The 18,214-nt window shown below is 40.9% G+C and overlaps 1 pseudogene; it reads right to left on the bottom strand.

Moving 5' to 3' along the window:
• Nucleotides 1-99, bottom strand: part of LOC120053317 — a 29,791-nt pseudogene extending 29,692 nt beyond the window's left edge.
• Between the last annotated feature and the right edge of the window lie 18,115 nt (nt 100-18,214).

Raw genomic sequence — 18,214 nt, 5'->3', positions numbered from 1 at the left:
ACCTGTCTCACAACCGCAGACCACGTGCCAGCCTGACTGAAGTTCGGCGTCGTAACCGACTTCAGTGGGCAAATGCTCACCTTCAATGGCCACTGGCATGCCGGAAAAGTGTGCTCTTTGTGGATGAATCCCGGTTTCAACTGTACCGGGCAGATGGCACACCACGTGTATGGGGTCATGTGGGCGAGTGGTTTGCTGATGTCAACGTTGTGAACAGAGTGCCCCATGGTGGTAGTGGGGTTATGGTATGAGCAGGTATAAACCACGGACAACAAACACAATTGTATTCTATTGATGGCAATTTGAATGCAGAGATATCGTGAAGAGATCCTGAGACCCGTTGTCGTACCATTCATCACCTCATGTTTCAGAATGATAATGCACGGCCCCATGTCGCAAGGATCTGTACACAATTCCTGGAAGCTGAAAATGTCCCAGTTCTTCCAAGGCCTGCATACTCACCAGACATGTCACCCATTGAGCGTGTACTACAGTGTGTTTCAGTTCCCACCAATATCCAGCAACTTCACACAGCCATTGAAGAGGTGTGGGACAGCATTCCACAGACCACAATCAACAGCCTGATCAACTCTATGTGAAGGAGATGCGTCGCGCTGCATGAGGCAAATGGTGGTCACACCAGATACTGACTGGTTAACTGATCCACACCCCTACATTTCTTTAAGGTATCTTAGACCAACAGATGCATATCTCTATTCCCAGTCATGTGAAATCCATTGATTAAGGCCTTATTTATTTATTTAAATTTACTGATTTCCTTACTTGAAATTGTTGCATGTTGTTTATATTTTGGTTCAGTGTACTTAGTGTGTTAGCTAACCCCATCCCTAATCTTAACCCTTTTAGCTTACTCCTAACCTTAACCCTTTTAGCTAACTCCTAACCTTAACCCCTAGAGCTAGCGCTATTCACCTAGCCACCTAGCTAGCGTTGAAATTCTTAACATATCATACAAATTGTAATTTGTAATATATCATACGAAATGGACATCCACAAGTTAACACACACCATACGAAACGTAACATATCACACTAAATGGAGTGTCTTGGGTTTACGTACATAATAATACGAAATGCTCTGAGACCACATTGGAGCATCAGGAGTCAGATGGAAACATGATGCTATTTATTTACAGAGCAGAAGGTCAGCTGTATCCATGGATACTTACAAGATGTTGACGAACACTGGCATACAAACATAGCATTTAAAAAGAACAAACAAAATGGCCAATTCACTAAAGCTACAACTGGCTTCTAAGGCAGAGTGCCTATATCTTTGACAGAGTATCACTAATTCCTCACACAGCTGAGTTTTAGAGAGAGCCCTGGGACATGTCACTCCAGTCTAAGCTCACATGAAATGAGCAACCTGAACAGGGGTGTGCTCATTAGTCGGATTCCGTTGCAAAACGTGTTGTCTGTTGCAAAACGTTTCGCAACACACCCTATGTAAAAAGCCCAACACCTACCACTGAACTTTAATGCAATTTCTCCAATTGCATTATCTTATTCTATAATCAGTACTCTCAACACATTATACATTTCAACATGTCGAGACATCATATCACAAACATTTAACGAATAAAAATATTAGGAAAACACCCTCAGCAGCTGTGAGAATAGAACATTCGAATTACTGAGCACTTGCACAGTGCTGGATAGATATGTGACATGACAGGAGCGCACTCTCCTCCTCATCAGTCCACAAACAATCTGTGGTGGAGAGTAAGCCGACACAGGACGGCTATTCAATGTAATGTATCTTTTAATATTATCTGCATTGTTAAACTTTCTTCTCGCGTGTGATATGTATTAGACAAACGTGGGACATGTCTAGCAGTAGGCATATACTTGAAAAATGAAAGCAACATGAACAAACATAGGAAACATTAGCATTGTGTTTGGAGCCAAATGAGGGAAATGTGCATTCCACAGTCGATATTATATTCAAGTTCTGTCATTAATTTCCTTGATAAATAACTGTTCTGTTAATAGCACATCGGCCTACCTGTTCTGTGCAGTTCAGGGGTAGCCATTCAAGAATCGTGAGAGTTGATGGCAGAGTAAATCCAGAGATAATCAACCAAATTAGATAAACACCATTCTTGTAAACTAAGTGCACGGTTAGGATAAAAGCCGTCGGGAAATGTGTTGAGTGGTACAGCTAAAATCACTCAGCTGAATTTGATAGAAGTTACAGGACGTGCAGAAGAATGAAGAAGGAAATGCCTTCAGGTACAAGTAAAGTCCTTTTCTGGTGAATATGTTATTATCAACATTAGCATTGGCAGGAAATGACAAATAACAGGGTTTCTATTATCAGATTTGTGATCAGGCTTGTAATTATCAGTCACTAGAGGGCAGCAGTAGCTAAACTTCTTTGCCCTAGTCTAGTGAGTATCCTGTACCCACTATTCTATTTTGGTATAGGTAAGTAGGCCTACAGTAAATTGCAATTGCTTACATTTTCTTTCAACTATTTGAAGGGTTTTGTATATTTACATTTTTATTTGGACCATTTGGATGGTAGCCAACCAATGCCATTCTGATTGTATATAGTCCAATTGCTAAACTATATAGACTGCATAAAAATACATCCATTAACTAAAATAAATAATGTTGATTACTGTACGTATATTCAACTGCAGTCTAACCCTACTACTCCTATCCAGAGAATATGCCATTACTCATCAAAGCCAGGTGAGAATGTGTTATAGGAATGTGTTGGAAAACCCCTTAGCCATAACCCTAAAGGATCTGTGTACATTCTCAACCTCATTCAAAGGCTCAGACTGATCCATCAACAAGTTGCACAGGCTTATGACCAATGTTCCGCCAAACTTCTGGGGGCACTGAGCAAATTTGAGGTCTTGTGAGCGTAAACTTGAACCTGTGCAACTTCCAGCACGCGTTTACAGTGAACGCTGAGGCTGTACCCTGACGCTGTAGCCAAAAGGCTAATGTGGCTATTTGAGCATAATGTAGGCCTACCAACAAAACCATTGGAGCAAATCCTATAACATTTTCACATGGAAATAGCTTTTGATTTCTATGAAGTAGCCTATATGCAGGCCTATATTGCATGAGACTTTTAACAACGTTTTTACGTTAAGCAGGGCTTGATATTCATGAATTGTTTTTTACTTGGTCTGTAACACCACGGGCTAAATAGGTGACTGTAAATTGCATTGTATTGTGTTCTATGATGCAAGAACCCACTTAACAAAATAAAAAAGATTATTACCATACAGAGAATTAGACAATGGATTATGTGCATATTCAAGCCTTCAAAATACAATAATTAAGACGTAAACTTTTTACCTGTCTGGCGTTTCAAAGACAGCTTGAAATGCAGCCTACACGTTTATACACAAACATCAACAAATGTGCACAAGCGTGGCTCGGCGCTGGAGAAGCCCCTGACTGCAGTGTGACGTTCGGGGCCCGGGCTCAATGTGTGGCGGAGTCAAACGCGTTTAACCCGAACCCTTCCCGTCCCCTTCAAGGTCAGCCAAGTTGAGGTAAACATCGAAGGTATCAACGTCAACGAAAGTGAATATTCATCGAACCTAACCTACATGGATAAAAATATAAACCATGGAAGTAAGTGAGACTGTCATTATGCATAATGTACTTTGTAATATGCATGTTATACCAGTGCAGTGGTATATTTTTATTTGACCAACTACTGCACCGATGTTAGCACCCATTTGCACGTGAGCTAGCTAATTGCTCACAATGAGGGAATCTTATTTGGACAAATTTGCCTATTTGAGCAGTAAGCCTAGGTTTACATGTAAATTACAGTTATGTAATCGATTTGATTGTTGATTTTCTGTATTTCTTCAATGTATGCCTTGTTGTGTTTGACTGGCTCTAAATGTGTATTGTTGATGCCATTCCCTTAGTTACACATAGCAAGTCTACACAGTATATACAATAATGAAATCACCTGGTCCCAACATACATGGTCAACAAGTCAAGAAAAGTCATTGTAACTTGTCCACACTGAAAACTGAAGTTAAATAAGAACAACTTCAAAACACATTTACAAAGCATACACATTGCTTTGAAACTGTGATAGTGACTTGGGTGGGACATCTAGGTGTTTTGTATTTCTATGGTGGCCTGATATGGTTCCCAATCAGAGGCAGCTGTTTATCATTGTCTCTGATTGGGGATCATATTTAGGTAGCCATTTTCCTCATTTGTGTTTGTGGGATCTTGACTATGTTTAGTTGCCTGTCTGCACTATTTTGTATAGCTTCACGGTTCGTTTGTTGATTTTGTTGTTTTTTTGTTCAATGTTCATTCATTAAAAGAGAATGTACGCATACCACGCTGCGCCTTGGTCCATTCCATATGACGATCGTGACAGAAACAGTGTCCAAGGAAAGATTTTTGGCATGTGAGTGCATTGATGTGAGAAATGGTGTGTTTGCAGTTGAAAATAAATGTTCTGGTCCAGCAAAAACCATACATGTTGTGAAAAATACTTGGGCTAATTCAGTTCCAAATGTGTTCAAAACTGTTATGCATGCTGGAGTATTAAAAGCTGTTGAAATGTACTTTTTCTTTACTTTCACATACACTGTGTTCACAGAAACAGTGGGGGTCTTCTACATCCTGAAATATATTCCTGGGGGTATTATTATTTACTATTGTTATAACTATCAAACTTAACAACCGACTCTTTATTTACTTACTCTGTACATTGCAAACGAAGCAAAGTGTGATTTCACTGAGGTATGTATAAATTATGAAATTCTCATCACTAGTGGATGTTTTTTGGGATCCCCATCCGATTGTGTGATTTTCTTTTTCAAAGGAAAACATGCAGCAAATTAGGCGACGGTGGTGCCTAGTTCTCCTGCAGAACATTCCCGTGCCGTAAGTCTTGAACATTATCAAAACTTTTCGTTTGCATCCTTAAAATCACTTGTTTCACTGTAGCCAGACTGACCTGAATATATTTTCATATTGAATGTATGTCATTCACTCACTAAGGTCTGAAGAAGAGGTTAAAAGATGGAAAAAGGCGGCGAAAACAAAACGCACTACACTACAGGTAGAAGGTGTCATATGATGAGTGGTAGAGTTATAAACCAATGTTTAAAGACTTAACCCCCCCGCCTCTCCAATATACACTGCTCAAAAAAATAAAGGGAACACTTAAACAACACAATGTAACTCCAAGTCAATCACACTTCTGTGAAATCAAACTGTCCACTTAGGAAGCAACACTGATTGACAATAAATTTCACATGCTGTTGTGCAAATGGAATAGACAAAAGGTGGAAATTATAGGCAATTAGCAAGACACCCCCAATAAAGGAGTGGTTCTGCAGGTGGTGACCACAGACCACTTCTCAGTTCCTATGCTTCCTGGCTGATGTTTTGGTCACTTTTGAATGCTGGCGGTGCTTTCACTCTAGTGGTAGCATGAGACGGAGTCTACAACCCACACAAGTGCCTCAGGTAATGCAGCTCATCCAGGATGGCACATCAATGCGAGCTGTGGCAAGAAGGTTTGCTGTGTCTGTCAGCGTAGTGTCCAGAGCATGGAGGCGCTACCAGGAGACAGGCCAGTACATCAGGAGACGTGGAGGAGGCCGTAGGAGGGCAACAACCCAGCAGCAGGACCGCTACTTCCGCCTTTGTGCAAGGAGGAGCAGGAGGAGCACTGCCAGAGCCCTGCAAAATGACCTCCAGCAGTCGACAAATGTGCATGTGTCTGCTCAAACGGTCAGAAACAGACTCCATGCGTGGCGAACTGGGAGCTGTGAACTGGGTATGTAGTCTACTGTGTGTAATGCTGAAGGCTTGATGCATGACAAGATATAATATTTGTGATGACTTGAGTAGTCATAGATATCACTGAAAACTCCTTTAGTAATAGTGGCTTTTGTTTGCATCGTTGTATTGTGAAAGTGGGGTGTAATTTGACTTGATCACCCAATGAGGCACTACTCTTAATATTTATTATTTTTCTTCAAGGAAGCAGATGTTCTTCTAAGGGACACCCTAGAGGCAGCAAGGTGGTTGAACTCCAAACATTTAAATGCACTGTTTCCCTCCCTAGAAAATTACTGTCTTTGCCTCTTTTGAGGAGCAGGAGTGAAGCCATTTTTGAGCAGTGGTCAAACCTTGTTTTTGTCTGCTGTGTTAATGGTTTCAATTATTGTGTTATGTTTCGTAAAGATGACGTAGAAGTCACCCGAGTCTCTGATCTCTTTACTGGAGCTGGTATAACTTAATGTACAAAGAAAGCACTTTCAGCTTGTCTATATGGTATAGTCTGTCTCCATTCTCATGAGGAAAGTAAATAGCATTATAAATCAGAATAGGTAGTAACTGTGTGTGTGTGTATATATATATGCTCAATGAAATAATATAATTAAAGTTATAACATTTATCAACACAATTTAAACAGTACATGACATAGCAAGTCTGTTCACTGCAACAATATCAGTAGCTTGTCTCAAATATAGCATGAGGCAAAAAGTGTTACAACACATCTGCTGGTACTTTATATAATTATTTCTTAAGATCTTCAAAAATTAAATAAGTTTGTATTCAACGTGTGCCTTGCGCAAACTTGTGTGTTTGTCAAACCTTGGACCAAAAAAAGGTGGGTGGGGTCAAACATGGGCGGAGTCAAACGTTTGACCCCGCCCACATTGAGCCCGGCCTGAATTACACACTGCAGTCAGTGGTACTTGCAGCGCTCTGAACTGATCTGAAACCCGCATTCACTCTGCAGGGCTACCCCCACCACTATCTTGCAAAGTTAGATTTGGTTTGTTGCATGGAAAAGAGTCTGATATGTTGATTCGATAACAGAAAAACGTTGATCTATATAGTGCTAATGGGGTGAACTCATTGAAGATCAAGCCTTCATCTCTGCGCTGCATGGAATTTCTTCTGCGCGGCAGTCCTGGAGGAGGCGCACAGGTGCAGTTTACAGGGAACATTGCTGATGCGTTTTTCAGCGTCATTATCGGAGCTTAAGTCTTAAAGATGAATCTGTGACCAGGGATTGTGTGTTAATTGTTATCTTGTGGGTTTCATAACCACTTCTGTATAACAATTCAATAGAGGGCTTGCCGTTTAGGCACAAATCACCTACCAACCACATCAGGGGCCATGTTAGATGACCAGACTCGGTCTGGTGGAAGTCCTCCATTTGTCCACATGGTTGGCTGTGTTTTGCTACCACCAGAAACTTTGAAGATTACCCATCATTTAGTTTTTCTAAGGACCCAGAAAACGAAGGCAGTGGGAGAACCTATTCAACTAAGTAAATATGTTTTGAAAAATTATTATAGATAGATATTTAGCTAGCAATCTCGATGTATCGTTGTACCTCAAATGCATGTGTAGCTAGGTAGTTAGCTAACAGCCATGGAAGAAGGTGGATTAGCTAGCAGTTCCAGCTGTAGAAGGGAGAGAGCTATGAAACTGTCTGCAGATTAATATGCCCCAATGAATGTCGCAAGAGAATAAGGGTACGTCCTTGTATACTATGGGTTCTACACAGTGTATACAAAACATTAAGGACACCTGCTCTTTCCATGACATAGACTGACCTGGTGAATCCAAGTGAAAGCTATGATCCCTTATTGATGTCACTTGTTAAATCCACTTCAATCAGTGTAGATGAAGGGGAGGAGACAGGTTAAAGAAGGATTTGTTAGTAGGTGCCAGGCGCACCGGTTTGTGTCAAGCACTGCAATGCTGCTGGGTTTTTCACGCTCAACAGTTTTCCATGTTAATCAAGTATGGTCCACCACCCTAGGAACATCCAGCCAACTTGACACAGCTGTGGGAAGCATTGGAGGGGGGTGCAACTCAATATTAGGAAGGTGTACCTAATGTTTGGTATACTCAGTGCATGTGTACTTATGTTAGCAAATTGTGTACACAGAAATACAGTAACACACAATGTGTAAACCTATTACGACTGGAGCAGACCAGCCCTGCTGGCTTCGTGTGCAGGTTTTGGTTCCAGCCCAGCACTAACACACTTTATTCAATTTATCAAACCTAATTAGATGATCATTTAAGTGTGCTATTGCTGGGCTGGAATTTAAGTCTGCTCACCTAGTAGATCAGTGGAGCAAGGTTGGCCACTGTTGGTATGGACTTTTTTTTATTCACCTGAAAGGATGTTTTTGTAATAATAGCCAACTTGTTACTAAGATTTCTAACCTTTACATACGCGTTAGCTTACTTGTACACTTTGAAATTATATGAAATGGTGTTGATTCTTTGAAGTGAGGGGTTTAAACTTGTTTTAATTTGTTAATTTAACTATTATTCAAGGTGAGCTAGTGTCAATGTTGATTAATCACAGATCACAGTTGTGCAATAAAGAGGGGAAGGGAATCTGTCTCTAATTAGTCTCAGTTTCTGTGTTGTATTCTCAAATGAACAAACACTACCTCGTTTTCAGTTGCAAACTTTCCAATTAGTTTTATTTGATTGTCACTTGTTTTTTCAGGATATCAGTCATGTGAAGCCATTTTGCAGCTGATAATGGCATGCAACGCCAATGCAGCCATAGGCCTACAGCAGCGGTTCCCACTTCAGATCTTGAGTATCCCCAACAGCACACCTTTTGCTTCTAGCCCCGGACAAACATTCAACTCATTGAGGGCCTGATGATTAGATGAATCAGGTGTGCTTGTTTGGGCTACAATACAAATGTGTACTGTTGGTGCTATTCGAGGACCAGAGTTGGGAACCACTGGCCTACAGTATGATGGCATTTGCCTTATGGGCATTTGCAATGCACCTTTTGACATTATGCATCTGAAGCAGAGAATGGCTTAATTTACACATTGTTTACATGTTGTCGCGCTATATCAAGGTCAGATTAATTAAACACAACCAAACAATCAAGAGCCCTGATGGTATAGGTGACCTGAAGAAGTGATATTCCAAAATCAGGTGTGCTTTTAATTTGTTTATGTACTGTAGGTTCACCAGATGACCTCTATCAAGACACCCATGTCGACTGGATTCCCACTGTAAAGATGAGCAATGCTGCAGCATCAGTTTCTCCTTTACTACTTTGTCCTTTTCCAGATATGAAAGGAGACATCCCTCAGTTATACAATATGGTTGCTGTATGCTGCTATGCACGGGGAAAATGTGTCCTTTGATAAACATTTAATGCAATTCTACACTTTATGACTGTAGACATTAGCAGAACATTATCTCCTGCTTCTAGGTAGTGAAATATCTGGAAGCAGGAGATAATGGGATCCTTAGCTTAAAACATACACAAAACTACTACCAAGTTCAGTGCCAAGGTTAAGAAAACGGGTTAGTTAGCTAAAATGCCCCCCCCCCAAACAAAGAAAACTTGACAAAAGCTGGATCACTTCTAGCCATGCCCCTTTTCATAGGCCTAGATTATATGGTTGCATTCAACCAGGAGTACTTCTCCTGTCTTATCTGGTGTCCTGTGTGAATTTAAGTATGCTCTCTCTAATTCTCTCTTTCTTTCTCTCTCACCGAAGGACCTGAGCCCTAGGACCATGCCTCAGGGCTACCTGGCCTGATGACTCCTTGCTGTCCCCAGTCCACCTGGCCGTGCTGCTGCTCCAGTTTCAACTGTTCTGCCTGCGGTTATGCAACCCTGACCTGTTCACCGGATGTGCTACCTGTCCCAGACCTGCTGTTTTCAACTCTCTAGAGACAGCAGGAGCGGTAGAGATACTCTGAATGATCGGCTATGAAAAGCCAACTGACATTTACTCCCGAGGTGCTGACCTGTTGTACCCTCGCAACCACTGTGATTATTATTATTTGACCCTGCTGGTCATCTATGAACATTTGAACATCTTTGCCATGTTCTGTTATAATCTGGCCACCCCTCATAGCCTGGTTCCTCTCTAGTTTTCTTCCTAGGTTCTGGCCTTTCTAGGGAGTTTTTCCTAGCCTCTGTGCTTCTACACCTGCATTGTTTGCTGTTTGGGGATTTAGGCTGGGTTTCTGTAAAGCACTTTGAGATATCAGCTGATGTAAGAAGAGCTTTATAAATACATTTGATTGATTGAAATAAATTTGATTGAAAAGCAAAGTACAGAGAGATCCTTGATGAAAACCTGCTCCAGAGCACTCAGGACCTTAGACTGGGGCTAAGGTTCACCTTCCAACAGGACAACGACCCTAAGCACACAACCAAGACAACGCAGGACAGGAGTGGCTTCGGGACAAGTCTCTGACAGTCCTTGAGTGGTCCAGCCAGATCCCGATCGAACATCTCTGGAGAGACTTAAATAGCTGTGCAGCGACGCTCCCCATTCAACCTGACAGAGCTTGAGAGGATCTGCAGAAAAGAATGGGAGAAGCACAGATGTACCAAGCTTGTAGCATCATACCCAAGAAAACTCGATGCTGTAATCGCTGCCAAAGGTGCTTTAACAAAATACTGAGGAAAAGGTCTAAATACTTATTTAAACTTGATATTTCAGTTTTACGTTTAATAAATTAGCAAAAATGTCTAAACCTGTTTTGTCATTATTGGGTATTGTGTGTAGATTGAGGAGATGAAAAAAAACGATTTAATACTTTTTAGAATAAGGCTGTAATGTCACAATGTTTCCGAAGGCACTGTATAATGCATTTTTTTGTTTGTTGATAAAACCATCAATAGAGTTGAAATTGCAATGGGACTTGCATTTTTATTCGGTACATGGGAATTTAACTGCAAAAGTAATTTTTATGTGCACTACATCATCACTCACAGACTTTTATCCACACCAAGTCAATTTGATGGAAAAGCATCTGGTGCATATATATTGCGTTTATGCAGCAGGTGCCTCAGATTTCAGTAGTGTTTCCTTGGTTTTCATGAATGCTTTCTCGCATTGGTCTGTCCATTTCCATGTTTGGTCCTGACAAAGCAACTGATGCAGCAGCTTCGGGACAAAGCGTCCTTAGTAATTCTGTAATCCCATGAAAAAACGTAGTTGGCTCACGTTCTGAGGAGATGGGTTGTCCTAGATAGCTTTGACCTTGGACGGAGCCTTGTGACGGCCCATATCGTCGATGACGTGTCCACGGTTTTCAACCGATGATGGGAAGAATGCATATTTGTCCTTACAAACTCGCAGTCCGTAGTACTTCAATCTCTGTAAGGTTGCATCCATGTTCCGGAGACGGTCCTCTTTACCAGTAACGAGAATGTCATCCTGGTAGCATTGTACTCCTGGCAATCCACTTAAGATCTGGTCTATCGCCCTCTGGAACAGAGCTGAGGCGCTTGTAATTCCTAACAGTAGACGACAGTACCTGAAGGGCCCCTTATGTGTCACGACAATCAGCAGCTCCTTTGATATATCATCCACCCCCAGCTAAGCCCGAAAAAAGATTGTCGATATGTGGTACCAGATACTGCTTAGTGGACAACACAGGGTTAACTGTGACTTTAAAGTCTCCACATATTGTGATTCAACCATCCTTAAGGACTAGTACGATAGGTGTTAAGCAAACCAGAAATCATAATGTTTTTTAAAGTTTTTTTTTTATTGACGGATAGCCAGAGGCACACTCTCCAACACTCACATAATTTATAAACAAAGCATTTGTGTTAAGTGAGTCCACCAGATCAGAGGCCGTAGGGATGACCATGGATGTTCTCTTGATAAGTGTGTGAATTAGATAATCTTCCTGTCAATAAGTAAGGAGTACTTTTGGGTGTGTATGGAGTAAAAAGTACATTATTTTCTTTGGGAATGTAATTAAAAAGTAATAGTAAAGTAAAATACAGATACCCCCAAAAACGACTTAAGTACTTTTGCTCTTTTGTGTTGCTTCACTCCGTAGCCCACTAGTCTGTCTCTAATGGAGTCATTTAGAACATTGTTAAACTCACAGTGCACTGGTAGTTTATTTAATGCAGCAGCAAACGTTGTCACTGATTCTACCTCTTTCTGATTTCTCCCGTGGAACCTAAACCTTTTAGCAATAACTAGTGGTTTTGGTGACCTGGCCTGTCTGTCTTTAGCAGGCTGCGTAGTAAATTAAATGTATTTGGCCATATTATACAAAAAAAATGGAGGCACAATTTTATCCTCGTCAATGTAATTTGCAATAACAAAATATTCAAACCGTTCTGTGTATGAGCTCCGCTGCTCAACACTTTCATCAAACTGTCCATTGTTTCCAACAATTCCAGCAATTTTTCATTTTCAATAGGCTCCTGATTGTCACTAACTTCAATATTGTCCTCAACCCAGGCAATATTTTCCTCAGTCATGTGATCTTCTTTCACTTCACTCACTGACGTTTCATCCTCAAGTTCGCTCATTTAGCAGTTTTGAATTCCAAAGTTCGTCTTCACAGTTGAATAAATGTCGTTTCCTTTACTCACTCCTCCCTTTTCAATCACGTTGTTTTCCCACTCCGACATCCGTCTCGACTCCTTTTCTGCCATCCATGATAATTTTAACTTTCTCTCTTAGCTAGCTCGACTATGCACTTGCCTCTTCTAGCAATACACTGTGCTAACATTAGCCCAGACCAGGGGTCCCCAATTACATTCAGCCGAGGGACGATTTTCTTTCTTTGACGGATGGTCAGGACTACGGAAAAAAGTTCTAAATAATTAGTAAATTGACCACAAAAATCCCAAACAGATATTTAGTATTTGACAAAAACATAAATATTTCAAACCTTGATTATATTGGGAGACGATCACATATGGCTCTCTATTTATGTGAGGGAATACTTGGGAACAGATATCCCAAATTAAAATCACTTTGAGAGGATTTCCTGTAGATTTTACAGTATTTTATGTCCAACAACTAAAATGTATCACACACGGGATGAATTTTCAGGAACCCTGGCTTAGACTGTACTACGGAAAATAACAGATTTAAACATGTAAAAACGGACTTATTCCAGACAGCATAGATACTGTAGGTTCAGACTTACTCGTCGACGCACTTTTGTTATGTCTCGTGGGTTTCATAACCACGTCTGTATAACAATTAAATACTGATGAGACGGGAATCAGTTCAACCATTTATATGAACATGCTCAACACATGTGTTGTAGATGGGCACGTTCATATAAATGGTTGAACTGTTCCCCCGTCTCATCAGTATTTAGGCGGCACAACCCCATTACACAACATTATTTCCTGGCTCTTACAGGTGTTTCTGTGCTGTTCACTGACAGTGAGCTAAGGAGTATGTCCCACATGGCACCCTATTCCCTACATAGTGCACTATTTTTGACCGGGACCCATAGTGACCTATGTAGGGAAGAGAGTACTACTTGGGACACAGAAAGAGTTGCCAGACTAGTTTGCATAACAATATGCCAGATTGACTAGCCTGGTCCCAGATCTGTTTGTGCAGTCTTGTTACAGTATGCGTGGCAATGACCATGCGAGTTGACAAGGCATCACATATAAATCTGGGACCAGGCTACATATTGACACCTTCCACCTGGCTGCTATTTGAAACCATGACATAGATGAAAGTGTATTTGGTCTCAGTGCCAAAACAGTACCAGTGCGTGAGCACGGAGCATTGTGTCAAATCAAATGCACGCTCCAATCCAGTTCAGACAGACAGACACCTTCATGGGGCTTGTTGTTTTTGATCCAAAATCGTAAAAAATACATGTTACAGATGTGTTTTGTTTCAGCTAGGAACAGTGGTGGTGGTGATCTTCATAGCAGAGTGTTTGGACATAAAATACTGTCAAATCACCAGGAAATAAGCTCAAAGTGATTTTAATTGAGGAAATCTGTTCCCAAGTATTCCCACGCATAATAGAGAGACGTATGTGATCATATCCCAATGTAATCAGTATTTGAAATGATTCTGTTTTTGTCAAATACAAAATATGTTTGGGATTCTTTTGATCAATTTGCAGTCTACAAATGATTTATAACTGTGTTCCGGCCCCCCGACCATCTGCTCAAGGAAAAATCGTCCCACAGCTGAATGTAATTGGGGACACCTGCTCTATGTACTGGTATTTGACAGAACGATTACCTGTGCTGAAAGACATTGCCGTTGGTATGTTATTATATTACATTGCATCTCGGTTTTTACAGTGTGATCCCAGCAGTGATTCCTCACCGTGTGCCTTAAAAGCTATTTTGCTAGAGAAACTGGTATCAAATGATGGTTCCATGTTTATGGTCTTAGAGCAGGTGTTTTTAGATATCAGACCGTTCTGCCAGTTTGTCCAAAGTTTAAAAAAGAAAAAAAGAATCCAAGTATTTTTCAGAAGTAGTTTCATAGCACGGGTGTGTGTGTTTATGCATACGTACTGTGACTGAGTGCGTAACTGTATGCAACGTGCGTAAGTGTGTTCGTAGGTGTGTCTGCTAACGCGTGACCTGTGTACACCTTTATCATCTGCATAATCTGGGAATGGGATCCATATAAAATGGATATGTCACACTGCGGGCTGAGAACAAAGAATGTTGGGATACATTGTATGAAATGTCAGAAGTAGGAGAGGTGTTGCAGGGGGTCTATTTTAGTGAGCCATTCACATGATGTTTTCAAGACATAAATCTTTCCTTGAAAAATCATGAAATGCTTTATCCTCTCCCTCTTCGGACACTCCTCTTACTCGCTCTGATTGTCATCCCCTTGAAGGTAAGTTTGATCCATGAATAATGTAAGGAAGTTATGCAAACATCGCTATACTGGGGAATTATCAATTGGAATGAATCAGAAGTTACATTGAACTGGGTGAATGGAATATGGAATGACAGTCATCCAATATGCTGTAATAAAAATAAGGCCATGCTCATGAAAAAAAAGAATGGTCCTCCCACATCTTAAACGGCACCAACCGCCACTGCTCTCTACCTCTGTTAGCCTTCGGCAGGTGGACTGACAGCCTGTGTTTTGATGCAGGGATTAGTGAAGATTGCATATCAGTGCCATTTAATGAGGGAGGATTATTCTTTTTTTTATGAGCATAGACTTATTTCTATTACAACATATTGGATGACTGTCATTCATATTCCATTCACCCAGCTCAATGTAACATCTATAGGTTTAGGCTACTACATGATACAAAAATGTCCCCTGTACCCATCATGAGGTTGCTACAACCTAGCCTATGAATGAAAGTTTACAACGTAGGTGCAATAATCAAGACAATTGAGTAATCAAGGTGACAGACAGTGACACATTCAATATTTCCTTGCACACTCTTGCCTGCATTTAGTTGATCTTGGGTGCAATAATTAGTCCAACAGTTACAAATGTGAGTTTCTATTGGACAAATTCAGGTATGTTTATCTCTGTTTCTTTGTGTTTGCTTCCATTTAAGAAACGGTTTTCAACAGAATATTCGGAATGAATACATCCCTGATCACACGCAAACACAATTCACTTTCATAGCAGCCACATAGAAACAGCATGATCACTTTTCTCGTTGTATATAATTCCTTCTCGCAACTATCTACGCGCTCTCCTCCTCTCACCTTTTCCCTTCGCTTGTGGACTTCAGTGCACAATACATCAGCTGTCTGTGACTAGGCGAAAAAAACGTTCCAAGCTAAACCTTTCCTATCATGACCGTTAATCGCTAACGCACAGGCTACATCGTTGTCACGTCATACGCCTGTTGTATTCGGCACATGTGACAAATACAATTTGATTTGATAGTCAACATAGCTACTATAACTAATGCGTTAGTAAACCCCCTACAATCATGCAGTACAGTTTACAATCAGAAAGCAGTTCAACAGAACCCTGGTGGGCCCAGTGGTAGTAAATTCATAAAACCAAAAGCCTTACCTTGACTTGGAAGAGTTCCAGTTTTGGATAGCCATAGCCAGCTAACTAACATAGCATCCCTCTCTGTCTGAGTCAGGCGTTTGAGTAGGCTAAACTAGCTAGCTGCATTCGCTAGCTAAGTGAAAGTCTCTATCTCTCTTGCCTCTCCTTAATTTTGGAAGAAATTAATTTGTTCAAAACTGTTCAACTATTGTCTTTCTCTCTCTTCGAGTCAACTACTCACCCCATTTTATGCACTGCAATGCTATCTAGCGTATGCTTTCAGTACTAGATTAATAATATTTTTTTTTTGACTGGGTGGACAACATGTCAGTTCATGCTGCAAGAGCTCTGATAGGTTGGAGGATGTCCTACAGAAGTTGTCATAATTACTGTGTGAGTCTATGGAAGGGGGTGAGAACCATTAGCCTCCTAGGTTTTGTATTCGAGTCAATGTACCCAGAAGAGGATAGAAGCTAGCTGTCCTCCGGCTACACCATGGTGCTACCCTACAGCGTGCTGCTGAGACTACTAGAGACCATCATTGCAAAACAGTACGTTTTAATCAATTATTTTGGATGTGAATATATTTTGTTTGGATTTATGTGAAAAATTATAACTTTTTAAATGTTTTTTATTTACTTTTTCTGAAATTCTCTCAGTATGGTCCTCCCCTTCCTCCTCTGAGGAGCCTCCACTGTGACATGGATACCACTGCGGCTGCTCTTATGTACATCTGTGTTACGCAATTGCTTTTGCTGTGTGTGCGTGTGTGTGTGTTTCTTAGTCAGAGCAACTGTCCGAATGTGATCAACAATGCTGTGACTTATTCTGACCCCTCTGGGCCACACAACCTGATCTCCTAACTCCAGAACATGGCACTTCAGAAAGGGCAAAATGTAATCTGAAGCTTTTTACACCCACCGCCTGCCAAACATCCAATGGCAGGTAACAACTTGAAAGAAAAGGAGAGCCGCACACTTTAGGAGCTCAGATGCAATAATTTAATAACCTAATAGCCAACGTTTCGACAGACAAGCTGTCTTCATCAGGGTTCTTTTCGCCTCCAGGTAACAACTTGACCCATGACCACTTGACCCCTCTTTAGTGACCAAGAACCTGGGCTCAAACAGGTTGAAGAGTGAGGGGTGGGGAGTGTAAACTAGCAGCCATATGAAGAGAATGGCATCTCTAGGCCATTCTTCCTCTGGAATCCTCTTCTTTTACTAGTTTACTAGCTTACCCTGTCATTGACAGGTTTAGCTTGAGCTGGACATGTCACATTAAGACAACACCGCAGGCTGCATATTGTGCATTTATGTTTCATTAAACATTCATGCTAAGTTACACTTCTTCATAGGAAAAGTTATCCTATGAGGACAGCCGAAGAACTCTTTAAGGTTCTAGATAGCACCTTTTTTCTCAGAGTGTATGGCGCAGAACCTGTGAATCTCATGTGCCATTTTAGGATAAGGAAAAATAGCAGATGTATGTATTTCCATCCAAAGCAATGATATTTCGACAACCCCATTTGTCACTGCATCAGCCATGCACTGAAAGGTTCACCTTGCGATATTACAAACACATGCTGCTTAGTGTTGCAGGAAGGCTAAAAAAAATAGCGTCATAAAATCTATTTCCTATCAGAGGGAAAAGGTTTTGGCAGAACGCACACTTTAGAGAGAGGAAGAGAGAGAGATGGATAGATCATCCTGAGTGTTCTGCCAAAACCTTTTTCCTGCCCGGCCTTCTATTCATGGGCCTTTGACTCTTATCATCAAGGCCACAGCTGCTATCTGGCTTCTATCTGGGCCATAGGAAAGCATGGGAGCAATGTAGCCAGACAGGAGCGCTCACACAATCAAAGCCCTTGATAACAAAGGGAATTATTATCCCATGGTGTAAGTAGGGCTATTGCGGCAGTCAAATTCCACGTGACCGGTTAGTCACGGTAACTAGGCTTCTCCAAGCTCTGATGCTGCTGCTAGTAATTAGAAACCCACCAAACTTGCTAACTGCCTATACTCAACAGTCTATTGTCACTCTAATCCCTCTGACATCAATGCAAATGTAATTGAAAAATCAAACACTTCTTGAGAGCCCATGAGCTCATGTTGCACAACATTTCTATAGGCTATGCAATAATGTGAGAAAACAAAGTGATGGCCTCTACTAAAAAGAGGAGGATCCAATCAGCTTTCTATAGACTAGGGCTACTATATTTATTTCTCACTTTCCTAATATTAAGCACATTGGAGTATAGCATACCTGACTGACATGAAAATTAACCACAGGAAAAGCGTCCTCCATTCGCTATTTAAGTGCATAGATTACATTTTTTCCTCTGCCCTTGTTTCGAGACAGGTGCATGATAATGGTCCATTCTAAATCAAAACAAATTTCACACATATTTAGTATATGTAA

The sequence above is a fragment of the Salvelinus namaycush genome, chromosome 9 (genome assembly GCF_016432855.1).
Source record: "Salvelinus namaycush isolate Seneca chromosome 9, SaNama_1.0, whole genome shotgun sequence".
In the NCBI taxonomy this organism is placed as follows: Eukaryota; Metazoa; Chordata; class Actinopteri; order Salmoniformes; family Salmonidae; genus Salvelinus; species Salvelinus namaycush.
The sequence above is the reverse complement of the archived record's forward strand: the minus strand, read 5'-3'. Positions and strand labels throughout refer to the sequence as shown.